The sequence below is a fragment of the Arachis ipaensis genome, chromosome B7 (genome assembly GCF_059453495.1).
Source record: "Arachis ipaensis isolate K30076 ecotype BB chromosome B7, ASM5945349v1, whole genome shotgun sequence".
In the NCBI taxonomy this organism is placed as follows: domain Eukaryota; kingdom Viridiplantae; phylum Streptophyta; class Magnoliopsida; order Fabales; family Fabaceae; genus Arachis; species Arachis ipaensis.
Window position 1 is genome coordinate 74,744,285 of NC_142442.1, and position 15,818 is coordinate 74,760,102.

Consider the following 15,818-nt stretch of genomic DNA (forward strand, 5'->3'; position numbering starts at 1 on the left):
TAACATATCCATATGGCCTTACCCTTTCATTATTCTTTGCAAACCAATGTTGAGCCTATTATACCCCTTTGTTCTTTACTTTATCACATCATTAACTCTAAGCGGAAAACAATAATGTCCTTAATTTGAATCCTTGGTTAGCTTAGACTAGTGAGAGTGCTCATGAATTAAGTGTGGAGAAGTTGAATTTGGAAACATTTAGTTTGAGAATTGAGTATGTTAGAATTTTTTGAAATGTGAAAGAAATGTTTAGGACATTATTCATACATCCAATAATTTAATCATATGCATTGAGAAAAATAAAAGAAAAGAAAAAATATATATATATAAAAAAAGAGAAGTGAGAAAAAGAAAAGAAAAAAAAGAGCAATTAAGCAAAAATGGGACAAAATGCCCCAAAGTAAGTGGTGAAAGCAATGCATATGTACTGTACTTGAAATTAGAATACATGAATATGTGGAAAACATGGTTAATGGATAGTTAGATGTTGTATTATGATTACATGGATTGTCTAAGTTAGGTGGAAAGTTTAAGTTAATTAAGGAATCAGATTTTAGTCTACTTGGCCAAATACAATCCTACCTTGACCCTAACCCCATTACAACCCTTAAAATACCTCTTGATATGTGTATTTATGCGTTAAATTTTTGTTGATTGGTAGAAGAAAAGCAAGCCTTAGAAAGCAAGGTTAGTAGAGAATTAAGAGAATCGAACCTTAAACACTTGAGCGATTAGAGTGCATACACTTCCAATGAGGGTTCGATGCTCGATTCTTTGTTCTCGGCTTTCATGAGCTATTTTCTTCTGCAAGTTTACTTGTAATTTATTTTATGATTTGAATTAGTGAAATCTAGTTCATATTTGTTCTTGAAGGATTTTTTTACTTTTAACCAAGTAGAAAAAAAAAGCATTCTGTATTTAGTTGCATTCATAGGTTGCATTTCATACATTCTACCATTTCCCTTCACTCTTTTAGTTCTCTTAAGCTTAGCATGAGGACATGCTAATGTTTAAATGTGGGGAGGTTGATAAACCACTATTTTATGGTTTATCTTGTGCTCAATTGAGTGGATTTTATCAATCTTTCATACACTTATTCATACTATTTGCATGGTTTTACATTCTCCTTCCTGATTTTGTGCTATGATTGAAAACATGCTTCTTTGGCCTTATATTTGCTAATATTAATCCTCTTTCATTACCATTAGATGCCTTGATATGTGTGTTAAGTGATTTCAGAGTTTATAGGGCAGGAATGACTTAGAGGAAAGAAAGGACGCATGCAAAAGTGGAAGGAATACAAGAATCTGAAGGAACTGCTAAAGCTCTCCAGCCTGACCTCTTGGTACTAAATCGACCATAACTTGAGCCCCAGAGATCCAAATGACGCGATTCCAGTTGCGTTGGAAAGCTAACATCCGGGGCTTCGCAACGATATATAATTTGTCATAGCTGCTTCGAAGTAAAATGATGCGAACGCGTGGATCACGCGGATGCATGACCTGGCAAAACCTCAATCCGCGCGAACGCGTGGACGACGCTTTCGCGTCACTTTGCCGCGACCTGTACGTGTCAGAAAGTGGGGGAATGCATCCATTCAGACATACAACATTCACAATTATTAGGTTTTAAATGTAGTTTTAGAGAGAGAGGCTCTCTCCTGTCTCTTAGGATTAGGATTTAGAATTTCTATTAGGATTAGGATTTCATCTTCTTCAAATCACAGGTTCAATGTTCCTCTTATTTATTTTCTACTTTTATTATATACCTTTAATTATTATTTATCTTTTCAATTTAGCTTATGCTACATTCATGTTATGATTTTCTTAATTAATATAATTTGAGATATTTCAGATATAAGATTGTTTTATTTTATTTATGTTATTGATGCTTTTAATTTAATTTAGATATTTTCTTCCTTTTGGCCTTGGTTAAGTAATTGGTAACACTTGAGTTGTGAAACTCAGCAGTGATTGAAATTGGCATATTACTGATTGATTTGGGTCACTCTAAAGCTAGTCCTCCCACAGGGATTGACTAGGACTTGAGGATTAAATTAATTAGTCCACTTGACTTAACTAAGTGGGATTAAAAATCCAATTCTCATCACTCCTGATAAGGATAACTAGGATAGAACTCTCAATTTTCATACCTTGCCAAGAGATTTTATTTTTATTAATTTATTTTTCTTAGCAATTTATTTCCTTATTCAAACCTTTTAAAAACCCCAAAATTCTACCTTTTCCATAGCTAATAATAAGTCATACTTCCCTGCAATTCCTTGAGAAGACAACCCGAGGTTTAAATACTTCGGTTATAAATTTATTTGGGTTTTGTTACTTGTGACAACCAAACTTTTGTAAGAAAGGAATTCTTGTCGGTCTAGAGCTATACTTACAACGCGAATTTATTTGTTAAAATTCTAGATCGCGCGAGAGTTTCGTTCTTCAGTAATCCTCCTGGGTGCTGCCATGTCACCTGCACGTGAATCAACTGAATCAGTAGTAGAGGAGCTTGTTTCCTCCTCAAATGGCGGTTCAGATTCGCTCTTAGATAAGACTGGTGAATTGGCAACAACCACTTCACCACCCTCAGAGGCTAACCGACGCCGAGCTCGCCTAATACGGGAAAGAGTTCTTTCAATTTCAGGATCAAAAGCGACTAAGTTCGAATCAGGCAGTGAACACGTCATTCAATGAAAGAAACATACAGCTCATGGTAACAAAATAAAATAAGATAAAATGTAAATAAATAAATTCCAACCAATAAATTAGCACTCTATTGCAACTCCCCGGCAACGGCGCCAAAAATTGACGCGGCAGAAATTTGCAGATTAAGAATTATTAAGAAAAATGGCGTTGCAAGTACAACTCTTAACCAGCAAAAATCCACTTGTCAATTTAGAAAAGAGTTGTCACAAATTTTAGAAATAAAATACTGGGAGTATGAGTCCTAGGTCGTCTCCCAACGAGTTGCAGGAAGATGTGCTATTTTACTAATCAGAGGTTTTCCAAAATGGTTTTTTTTTTAATTTGATAAACAGGAAATTAAATTAGAGAATTTATGTAATTTAAACAAAATCTCGACCGGCAGAGGATTAATCGGAAGTTCTATCCTTGTTGGAATTTTATCAAGATCAATCAATAATTAGTAGTTGTTTCCACTTAGTTAACCCTCAACGAATGAGGGAAAGTCAAGTTAAAAGTCAACTTCTATTCATAAGTCCTAATCCTCTCCCTTGGGAAGGATTAGAGTTAGTGACTAACAAGCCAACCAACAACGAACCAATTATAATTGAACTCTTGAGTATTCTAACTCAAGGTTCTCCTTTTAATCAACTCCCAATCAAGTTGGAAAACTACTCCATTATCATAAATGTAGACTTTATAAAATAAAAAAGGGAAATAAAAAGAGACATGATAAACAATAATCAAAGAGATCAATTAAAATAAAAATAGTCTTACATTAATAAACTCTAAAAGTAATCCAATGTTAACTCTGGACAGATTAAAGATATGAAAGAGTAAGTAAAAAGTAAGTAAACAAACTAGAATGACCAAGTCCGGAGGTAGACTCTTCTCAATAACCGAAGCCAAAATCTTCAAATCCTCAATTATGAGTATATAGAAAAAAACCTAGGGGAAGAGTGAAAATCAGATCTAAAAACTAAAAATTATGTGGAATGAATGTCGTCCTTTGTCTCTGCATGTTCCCTGGCTTTAATCTGCGTTTCTGGGCCGAAAACTAGGTTAGAACTTGGCCCAGAATTCACGCCAACGACTTCTGTAAATTCTACAGATCGTGCACGCCATGCGACCGCGTCGTCCACGCGTTCGCATCATCCGGCATTTTTTCGTGCCACACGTGCGCGTTGTCCACGCATTCGCGTCACTTGTGCAGCTTCCAATCCACGCGGTCGCGGCAGGCACGCGAGCGCGTCACTGTGATTTTCTCCAATTCGCGCGGTCGCGTGAGCCATGCACCCGCGTCACTTCTCGCTGGTCATCTCCTCAACTTCTTGTGTTCCTTCCATCTTTGCAAGCTTCCTCTTTATTCTCTAAGCCATTCCTGCCCTATGAAACCTGAAATACTTAACACACGGATCACGGCATCGAATGGTATAAAGGAGGATAAAATAAAAAAATATACAATTAAAAGATCTTTAGGAAGAAAGTTTTCAATCATAGAACATTTTTAGGAAGGATTTGTAAATATATGCAAATCATATGAATAGGTGGGTGAAGACTTGATAAAACCACACAATTAAACACAATATAAATCATAAAATAGTGGTTTATCAGGCTCCCCCCAATTTTCCTCTAGTACATACACAAAAGCCTGCTCGATTTCATCTAGCATTTCCCAAGTATACCTAGACACTACCGCATTCTTTTGCCAGCATAAAGGGAAGGCAGGCTCATTATTCAGTTCCAAGAAGAAAGGCCGAGCTCCTTCAACAGCTCGGACCTTGAAAAAATAGTTTTTGAAATCCCTAAAAGATTTGTCGTACATAGAAAAAACTTTCTTTCCCTAGGCAGCTCGGAAAGAAATCCAGGAAGCCTTCTTATTAGCTGCCCCAGGCTTCGTCAAAACAAAAACGTAAAGAAAGAGACTTTGAGAAGGATGGATATCCAATTCTTGGCACAACAGTTGGAAGATTTTTATGAAGCCCCACGAGTTCGATTGAAGTTGAGAAGGAGCTACGTTGCAGGATGGTGCAGTATTTATAACCCACTAACTTACCGGCAAGTGCACCGGGTCGTACCAAGTAATACCTTACGTGAGTAAGGGTCGATCCCATGAGCATTGATGGATTAAACAACAATAGCGTTTGATAGGATTAGTTAGACAAACAGAAAATAGTGTTGCAAGTTCAAAAGCATTAAAAACTAAATTCAAGAATTTCAGAAAACAAGCAGTAAATGAGTTGTGAAATATATATGGGAAAATAGTAAAGGCTTTAGAGTTATCTATTTTCTGGATTGACTTTTCTTATTAACTATTCTAATCATGCAAGATTTAATTCATGGCAAACTATTTGTGACTAGACCCTAATTCCTTAGACCTTCCTAGTCTCCTCTAAAATTCATCAACTGCCAATTCCTTGGTCAATTAATTCCAATTAGAGGGTGATGATTAAATTCCAGTTTATATGCCACAAGAATCCTAATTGTCCAACAACAAAGGGATTATATGTCACGTATCCCGTTAAATACAAACAATTAGAAATTCAGGATAATATATTTTCAAGCTATTGTTCAAGTAAAGAGCTTTTCCAAGTTATACAAGAACTCAAATAGAACATGGGTCATACTTCCATTCCACCCAAATTCATAAAATAAAGAACAAAACCAATTATTAAAATATAAATCAAAACATGAATTAAAATAGAAAAATAATATTATCAATCCATACAATAGACAGAGCTCCTAACCTTAACAATGGAGGATTAGTTGCTCATGGAATATGGAATGTAAATTTGTATGGAATAATGTTGTGGAATATGTTATTCTAGAACCACCCTATTGGGATCCCTTTATAACTAATCCTAATAATTTAAAAATTAAATATCTAAAATTAAAATTAAAATAATATCTTTTCCTAAAATAAGATTTGAATTTAAATTTGAATTAATTAACAAGTCTTCAGCTGATGGGTGGGGACCACTTGATTTGCCCATTCTGCAGCTTCTAATCTGTGATTTCTAGGGTAAGAACTGGGTCAAAACGGCCCAGAAATTGTCCCCATCATTTTTCTACATTTTCTGCACGTGGCGCATGTGACGCGTCCGCGTCGTCCATGCGTTCGCGTCATTTGTGCAGATTCCAGTCCACGCGTTCGCGTCAGGCACGCGATCGCGTCATTGCGATCTCCTCCATTCCGCGGTCGCGTGAGCCATGCGTCCGCGTTGGTATTCGCTGGTCATCTCGTTGGTTTCTTCTCTTTCTCTGCAGAAACTCCATCAAATCCAGCCGAATGCTACCTAAAATAAACAGTATTGCACAAAACTCAAAATAGCATCCATAGTGGCTAAAATATAATTAATTCTTTATTAAATTCAACAATTTAGATGCAAATTCACTAGGAAAAGATAGGAAAGATGCTGTCGCATCACAACACCAAACTTAAACTGTTGCTTATCCTCAAGCAACCAAAAACTAAAGCTTAGGTTGTGAATTTTCATGAGAATGAGAGTTCGATTAATCTCATGTCTCTTCTTATAGTGGGGTTTACAACTACAATCCTGAATAGTTTTGGCATCTCACTTTATCCTTTGAAGTTTAGAATGATTGGCATCCATAGGAACTCAGAATCCAGATAGTGTTATTGATTCTCCTAGTTCGGTATGTTGATTCTTGAACACAGCTACTTTATGAGTCTTGGCCATGACCCTAAGTATTTTGTTTTCTGGTATTACCACCGGATACATAAATGCCACAGACACATAACTGGGTGAACCTTTTCAGATTGTGACTCAGCTTTGCTAGAGTCCCCAGTTAGAGGTGCCCAGAGTTCTTAAGCACACTCTTTTTGCTTTGGATCACGACTTTAACCGCTCAGTCTCAAGCTTTTCACTTGACACCTTCACGCCACAAGCACATGGTTAGGGACAGCTTGATTTAGCCGCTTAGGCCAGAATTTTATTCCTTTGGACCCTCCTATCCATTAATGCTCAAAGTCTTGGATCCTTTTTACCCTTTGCCTTTTAGTTTAAAGGGTTATTGGCTTTTTCTGCTTGCTTTTTCTTTTTCTCTTTGTATTTTTTTTCGCAAGCTTTGTGTTTTTCACTACTTTTTCTTGCTTCAAGAATCAATTTTATGATTTTTTAGATTATCAATAACAATTCTCTTTTTTTTCATTATTCTTTCAAGAGCCAACAATTTTTAACATTCACAAACTTCACTATAAAAAATATGTACTGTTCAAGCATTCATTCAGAATCACAGAAAACACCACCACATCTAAGTAAATGAGACTACTCTAAAAATTAAACTCAAATTCTCATGCACTACATCTGTTCTTCTTTCTTTTTGATTTCAAGTTTAGTGGGCAATACATGAGACATCTTTCAGAATTAAAGCACTTAACAGAAAAATTAAGCTAGAACCTAAGAATCTACTAATAAAGGATCATGCAATAAACAAAACAAAGTAGCAGAAAACCGGAACATACATAATAAAAGCGGGAAAGAATAAAAGATGAAAAGAACTCAACCACTTGGGTTATCTTAGTGGTTGTTTTATTCTTCAGGTTGCGCTCCTTTGTGAAGATGATTAGCCTCCCTTTTTGTGCCATAGGAATAAACAGAAAACCCTTAAGCGAAGCGTTAACACAAAACTTAAAGGTTTGCTTGTCCTCAAGCAAACAAGAACTGAAAATAGAAGAGACAAATATTAAGATGAAAGAAAAATAATAGGATAAGAGAATAAGAGAGAATTAGGATTGGGAGAGAGAGAGAGAGAAAGAAAACTGGGCGGTGCAAACGACGCGTTCGCGTCATGCATGCGATCGCGTACGTCGCGCATTCTTCATAATGACGCGTTAGCGTCAGGCACGCGTCCACGTGCCCTAGATTTTGTGTGATTCGCACGAAGCCAGCCACGTGCCCGCGTGACTTTCTGTTTGCATGGCTTGGGAGCCAAATTCTCATACGACGCGTTTGCGTCGTGCATGCGTACGCGTGGATGGCCATATATGCAACTGACACGATCACGTCAGTCACGCGTCCGCGTGACCAAATTTGTGCTTTTATCACACTTCTTTCCCCAAGCCAGTATAACTCTCTGTCCAGACACCTTTTACGTCGATTTTTCGGGTCACCCGTCCGCGTGGGTGACGCGACCGCGTGAATGGCGAAAATCACAAACGACGCGAACGCGTGGGGTACGCGTTCGCGTGGAATCGTCTTTGCTAAGGCATGAGTCCAGCGCTACTCCCGCGCAACTCTCTGTCAATTTTCATTTTTCACGCACACATGATTGATGTGTCCGCGTCAATGACGCTTGCGCGTCATGTGCCTCCCTTTTTTTTTTTAAATATAGCTTGAGGTGATCGGTTCCTGGAAGAACATGGCTGCATGATCAGAAAATTAGTAGGAGCTCAATAAAAATAAAATAACTAAGAAAACTACTGCTACGAAAAATAGCTAAGGATACGAATTTATCCGGTTGCCTCCCGATAAGCGCTTCTTTAACGTCACTAGCTTGACAATCAGCTCTGCTAATTTAGCAGATGATTGGACCTCTGGCGATCAATCTTGCCTCCAAGATAGTGCTTCAACCTCTGGCCATTTACTCTGAATTTCCTGTCAGAATTCTCTTCCTGTATTTCCACATGACCATATGGTGAAGCTCTGATAACCACAAACGGTCCTGACCACCGGGATTTCAACTTCCCGGGAGAGAACTTAAGCCTTGAATTATATAGAAGCACTCTCTGTCCTGGCTCAAAGACTCTGATGGCTATCTTCTTGTCATGCAATAGCTTAGTTCTCTCCTTATAGAGCTTGGCATTCTCACAGGCTGAATATCTGAATTCATCAAGCTCATTCAACTGAATCATCCGTTTAATTCCCGCAGCTTCTGAATCAAGATTCAGGTACCTGATTGCCCAATAAGCCTTGCGCTACAGCTCAACTGGCAAGTGACAGGCTTTGCCATAGACCAACTGATATGGGGACATGCCAATTGGAGTCTTGTATGCGGTCTGGTAAGCCCAGAGAGCATCATCAAGCTTCCTAGACCAGTCCTTTCTTGAAACACTGATGGTCTTCTCCAGAATCCTCTTAAGCTCCCTATTGGAAACTTCAACCTGCCCACTTGTCTGAGGGTGATAGGGGGTTGCTACTTTATGATGGACTCCATATCTATGCAGAAGAGAGTCCAGCTGTCTGTTATAGAAGTGGCTTCCTCCATCAGTAATGAGTGTCCTTGGGACACCAAACCGGTTGAAGATATATCTCTGAAGAAAGCTCATTACCACCTTGGCATCATTGGTGGGCAAAGCCACAACTTCCACCCACTTGGACATATAGTTGACTGCCACTAGAATAAAGTTGTTTGAATGTGAGGGTGGGAAAGGTCCCATGAAATCAATTCCCCACACATCAAACAACTCAACCTCAAGAATCCCCTGCTGTGGCATTTCATGGTTGGCAGGGAGATTCGTGGCTTTTTCACATCTGTCACAGTGCTTTACAAATGCTCTTGAGTCTCTGAAGAGAGTCGGCCAGTAAAATCCGCTCTGAAGGACCTTTGTAGCTGTCCTTTCACCACCAAAGCGGCCTCCATACTCAGAACCATGACAGTGCCAAAGAATCTACTGTTTTTCTTCATCTGGGACACACCTCCGGATAATTCCATTTGAACACCTTTTAAAAAGGTATGGTTCCTCCCAAATGTAGTACTTTGCATCAGTCAATAGCTTATTCACTTGTTGCCTACTGTACTCCCTTGGGATAAAATTCATGGCCTTATAATTTGCAATGTCTGCAAACCATGGAGCCTGCTGAATGAGGAACAATTGCTCATCCTGAAATGTCTCAGTTACAGCTGTGGGTGGTTGTACTCCTGCTTCAGGCTCAATTCTGGAGAGATGGTCAGCTACTTGATTTTCTGACCCTTTCCTGTCTTTTATCTCAATATCAAACTCCTGAAGGAGCAACACCCATCTGATTAATCTTGGTTTAGGATCCTGCTTGGTTAGAAGGTACTTCAAAGCAGCATGGTCAGTGTAAACAATAACCTTAGAACCAAGTAAATAGGACCTAAACTTATCAACAGCATACACAACAGCTAATAATTCCTTTTCTGTAGTTGTGTAATTCTTTTGAGCATCATTTAACACACGACTGACATAATAAATGACATGTACAAGCTTACCATGCCTCTGTCCTAAAACAGCTCCTATAACAAAATCACTAGCATCACACATTAATTCAAATGGTAAATCCCAGTCAGGGGGAGCTATAATGGGAGCAGAGGTAAGGTTTGCTTTCAGAGTTTCAAAAGCATGCAGACAATCAGAATTAAAGACAAAAGGAACATCAACAACTAACAGGTTGCTCAATGGTTTAGCAATTTTAGAAAAATCCTTTATAAATCTTCTATAAAATCCTGCATGACCCAAGAAACTCCTGATTGCCTTAACATTGGTTGGTGGTGGTAATTTTTCAATTACCTCCACCTTTGCTCTGTCAACCTCAATTCCTTTACTTGAAATCCGGTGTCAAAGAACAATGCCTTTTGTAACCATAAAATGGCATTTTTCCCAATTTAAAACAAGGTTTGATTCTTGACACCGTTTCAAGACAAGAGATAAATGTTTAAGATAGGATTCAAAAGAATTACCAAAAACAGAAAAGTAATCCATAAATATCTCAATAAACTTTTCAACCATATCAGAAAAAATTGAAAGCATACACCTCTGAAAAGTTGCTGGAGCATTGCAGAGTCCAAATGGCATTCTCCTGTAGGCAAATACTCCAAAGGGGCATGTGAATGCTGTCTTCTCTTGATCTTGAGGGTCCACTACAATTTGAGTATATCCAGAATATCCATCTAGAAAATAATAAAAAGCATGACCAGCTAACCTCTCATGCATTTGATCAATGAAAGGCAGGGGGAAATGATCCTTCCTTGTAGCAGTTTTGAGCCTCCTGTAGTCTATGCACATTCTCCATCCTGTGACTGTTCTTGTAGGAATAAGCTCATTCTTTTCATTCTTGATCACTGTCATCCCTCCTTTCTTGGGAACTACCTGCACAGGACTTACCCAAGGACTGTCAGAAATAGGGTAAATAATACCTGCTTCCCATAATTTTATTACCTCTTTTTGGACCACCTCTTTCATAGTTGAATTGAGTCTCCTTTGTGGTTGCACAACTGGTTTGGCATCATCTTCAAGGAGGATCTTGTGTATATACTTGGTTGGACTAATCCCTTTCAAGTCACTATGGTCCATCCAAGAGCTGTTTTATGGCTCTTGAGCACTGAAACAAGCGCCTCTTCCTCTTCAGGCTTCAGGGAAGAACTAATAATTACTGGATATGAATCATTTCCACCCAAGAACACATATTTCAGAGAAAGGGGTAAGGGTTTGAGCTCAAGCTTGGGGGCTTTCTCTTCCTTGATTGGCGTATTCATCAGCTCCTTTTGGGGTGGTGAATCGTTAACTTCAACTAATTCACACTCAGAAATAGGATCTAGAACATCATCAAGTACCTCAGTTTCCAGTACTTCTTGAACAAGTGGTTCAATAAAATCTATTTTCATACACCCCCCAGAATCATTGGGGTGCTTGAGGGCATCAAAAACATTTAGGACCACCTGTTCTTCATTGACCCTCGGTTAATTCACCCTTTTGCACATCAATCAGAGCTCTACCTGTAGCTAAAAAGGGTCTACCAAGTATAATAGAGGGTTTGACCTCCTCTTCCATGTCTAATATAATAAAATCAATAGGGAAAATAAATGGTCCTACTTTAACAAGTAAATCTTCAACCACACCCATAGGTAATTTAATAGAAAGGTCAGCACGTGGCGCATGTGACGCGTCCGCGTCGTCCATGCGTTCGCATCATTTGCGTAGATTCCAGTCCACGCGTTCGCGTCAGGCAGGCGATTGCGTCATTGCGATCTCCTCCATTCCGCGCGGTCGCGTGAGCCATGCATCTGCGTCGGTATTCGCTAGTCATCTCCTTGGTTTCTTCTCTTTCTCTGCAGAAACTCCATCAAATCCAGCCGATTGCTACCTAAAATAAATAGTATTGCACAAAACTCAAAATAGCATCCATAATGGCTAAAATATAATTAATTCTTTATTAAATTCAATAATTTAGATGCAAATTCACTAGGAAAAGATAGGAAAGATGCTCACGCATCACAGGACCACAACAGGTCGGTCTCAAAGGAAGTAAAAGAAATGGTGATGTTCATTTGGCTAAAAAAGTAATCATACACATAAAAGATGGGACGTTCCCCCTGAGTCAGAGAAGGAAAACAAACTCTCTCATCAAGGTCAGGCGCTACCAACTCGTAATTTTTCTCCTGATCTCTACTACTACAAATCCTATGATGATTCCTAAGTCGTGTGCAGTATTCAGAATCAACCACAGTGACACACATCAAGACAAGAGAATCCAGCCAGTCAGATATGCCATCTGGGAACTTGGTAGACATCTCAACAATATTTTTGCGAGAACACATGGGTCAACTAGTCCTACAGTGAGAAAAAGAAAAAATGGGTTACTAATCAAACAGCTCGGACAAAATAGGAGACATCCCGAACAATAGCATGCGAATGTTAAAAGACACAGAAACAGCAGTAAAAGGAAACCCCAGGACTTACACTAAGGTCCACGGGCATCCTTTGGAGGCAATAACAAAGAAAGGATCTAGGAAAAAGAAAAATCTCGCAGTTTAAGCCCTAAAAACACAAAAGAAGATCAAGCATTCTCTGGCAAATGGCGATCCATCCATGCAAAACAACGAACACCAAGTGTTCACACCCTGGGTCGTGATGTCCGACCCGGATGATCAATGACAAAGCGACCGACCTGTCCAAGTCTGGAAACCCCGATCTCTTCTTAAAGAGATCAATCAAATCAACAATAGAGGCCCAAAGTAGGCCCAAATAAAGGAACTCGACCCAAATCCAAAGGTAGCCAAAGCCTATAAAGATAAAGGCGGTTCCCCCTAAAGATAAGATGACTTCACTCAAAGATAAGATAAGATAACTTATCTTATCTCCAGAAAGGTCACCCCACACTACTATAAATACACTGGAGCACCCATGTATAACTCATACTCTGATTCTACTAAAAACCTGCTTAATACCCTTGCTAACTTAAGCATCGGAGTCCCTTGCAGGTACCACCCCCTCCGGTGACGAAGGATCAGCACCACCACCAAGTCCAACAAGTCGAACACGGTAGCTCCGGCCACCATCATCAAGTCGGACACGACAGCGCCAACTGGTACAGAAGATCTCGTCCGAGATCGACCTACAGTTTCAGGTAACCCTCGGAACATTGGTGCCGTTGCCCGGGAACCTAGAAGTCATCCCATCATCATGGCGGACAACGTTGACAACGACCACAATTCTGATTTGGAGAACAGAACACCACACAAGAATGCAGAGGTCATAATAGACGATACCTCTCAACCTAACAAAGACAAAAATTCACCAAACACGGGAGCCATGGAGGCACTTCAGGATCGCCTAAGACAACTCGAAAAAGAGGTCGAGTCCCAACGGGAAGCTGAAAGAGACCTATGAAGGGAAGTTAGGTGACGCCGCGAGTTAGAGGACAAGCTCCTAAAGCTCGAAGCCGATCTCAAGGCCAAAACCACTCAATCCGGCCATGAAGATAGCTCCCGTAAGGATCAAGACCCATTCACCAAAGAGATCATGAAGACCAAAATCCCAAAGGACTTCAAACCTCCCGACATGACTCTGTACGAGGGCATGGCAGATCCCAGCCATCACCTCAGTAATTTCAGAAGTAGAATGTACCTCATTGACGTATCAGATGCAGTTTGCTGCAAAGCATTCCCGATTACCTTAACAAAGTCAGCAATTAAATAGTTCGACAATCTGCCCCCTAGGTCCATCTCAAGCTTTGACAACTTAGCCAAGAAGTTTATAGCCAGATTCTCCATCTAGAAAGACAAAACAAAGCACACCCCAAGTCTATTAGGGATCAAGCAAGGAGATCGGGAAAGTCTCCATAGCTTCATGGAAAGATTCAACAAAGCATGCCTAGACATACAAAGTCTACCAACAGAAGCAGCCATTATGGGTCTCATCAATGGCCTATGAGAGGGACCTTTTAGTCATTCAATATCGAAAAAATATCCCACATCCCTGAATGAAGTACAAGAACGAGCAGAGAAATACATCAACATGGAGGAAAACACTCGACTAGGAGAGACCTCAAAGTCCGGATTCTCCTACTCCTCCCGAGATAAGGATAAAGAGTCCAAGAAAAAAGAATATCAGCATGGAGAAAAGATCAAGAAATACCACAATTACACTCCTCTTCGGGTGTCTCTTGTAGATATCTACTAAGAAGTATGCCATACTGAAAGGATACCTACACCTCGCCCACTCAAAAGCAAGAAAGGAGGAGGAAGTCGGACAGAATACTGTGAATACCATCAAATCTATGGACATTCCACCAATGAGTGCTTCGGCTTGAAGAATGTCATAGAAAAACTTGTGAGAGAGGGAAAACTAGACCGGTACTTAGCCAGCAAAACAGATGAGCCAAGAAAAAGAAGAAGGGACGAAGACGTTGGATGAACTGAACGACCACCTCGCACCCCAGAGAGACATGTCCACATGATACACTGAGGATTCGCGGGAGGAGGAATCTCCAAATCATCTCGCAAAAGACATCTCAAAGAAGTATATCATGTCGAAGGAGGAGAAGAAGCACCCGACATCCATAATATCACTTTTACTAAAGAGGATACAGCTGGCATCATCTTGAAACATGACGATCCTATGGTCATCACTATCATATTGGCCAACGCTAATCTCCACCGCACATTGGTAGACCAAGGAAGCTTGATAAACCACTATTTTATGGTTTACATTGTGTTTAATTGAATGGTTTCATCAAATCTTTATCCACTTATTCATACTAATTGCACGATTTTATAATTCCTTCCTAATATTATTTTATGGTTGAAAACTTGCTTCCTAGAGATCTTTAATTAGTATATTTTAATTCTCCTTTATACCATTCGATGCCGTGATCCGTGTGTTAAGTGTTTCAGGATTCATAGGGTAGGAATGGCTTAGAAAATGGAAAGGGACCTTGCAAAAATGGAAGGAACATAAGAAACTAAGGAGATGACCAGCGAATACTGACGCGTACGCATGGCTCACGCGAGCGCGCAGAATGGAGAAAATCACAACGGCGCGAGCGCGTGCCTGACGCGTACGCGCGGATTGGAGTCTGCAGGAATGACACGAACGCATGGATGACGTGTACGCATGACCTGCGCGATCTGCAGAAATAACGGAAAATGCTGGAGGAGATTTTGGGCCGCGTTTTGACCCAGTTTTCGGCTCAGAAACACAGAATAAAGCCAGGAAACATGCAGAGACTCACGGGGGGGGGGGGACATCTTAGACATAATAGACATAAAGTTTTAGATACATTAGGATAGTTTTTAAGTTTTTAGATCTAAATTTATAGAGGACTATTTTCCCTCTAGGTTCACTTTACATTCATTACTTTTGCTTTCGGATATTGAAGAGTCATTACCTCCATTGAAGACATTATTCTAGTTTGTTTCTTTACTTACTCTTTTATTTATTTATAACATATTCTTAATTCTTGCTTAAAGTAGTAATTGGATTATTTTTATGGATTGTTAATGCAAAGGATTACTTTTACTTTTAATTAATTTTATTTAATTTATCATGTCTTCTTCTTATATTTTTATGAGCGATATATTCATGTCAATGGAGTAGATTCCATACTTGACATGGGGGTTGATTAAAAGGAGACATTTGAATTGGAAGGCTTAAGTATTGATTAAATTAGAAGTTGTTGCCTAGTTCTGTATTTACTAACGCTAGACCTTCCCAAGGGAGAGGACAAGGATTTGCAAATGAGGATTAGCTCAATCACTTGACTTTCCTTTATTTAGTAAGGGTTAACTAAGTGAAAACAACAACCTTTTTGATACTACACTTAAGAGATCCCAACAAGGATAGAACTTCCAATTAATCGTTCCCCCAGTCAAGGTTTTTTTATTAGAATATTAATAATCATTCTTAGTTTTATTGCTTTAATTTATTGC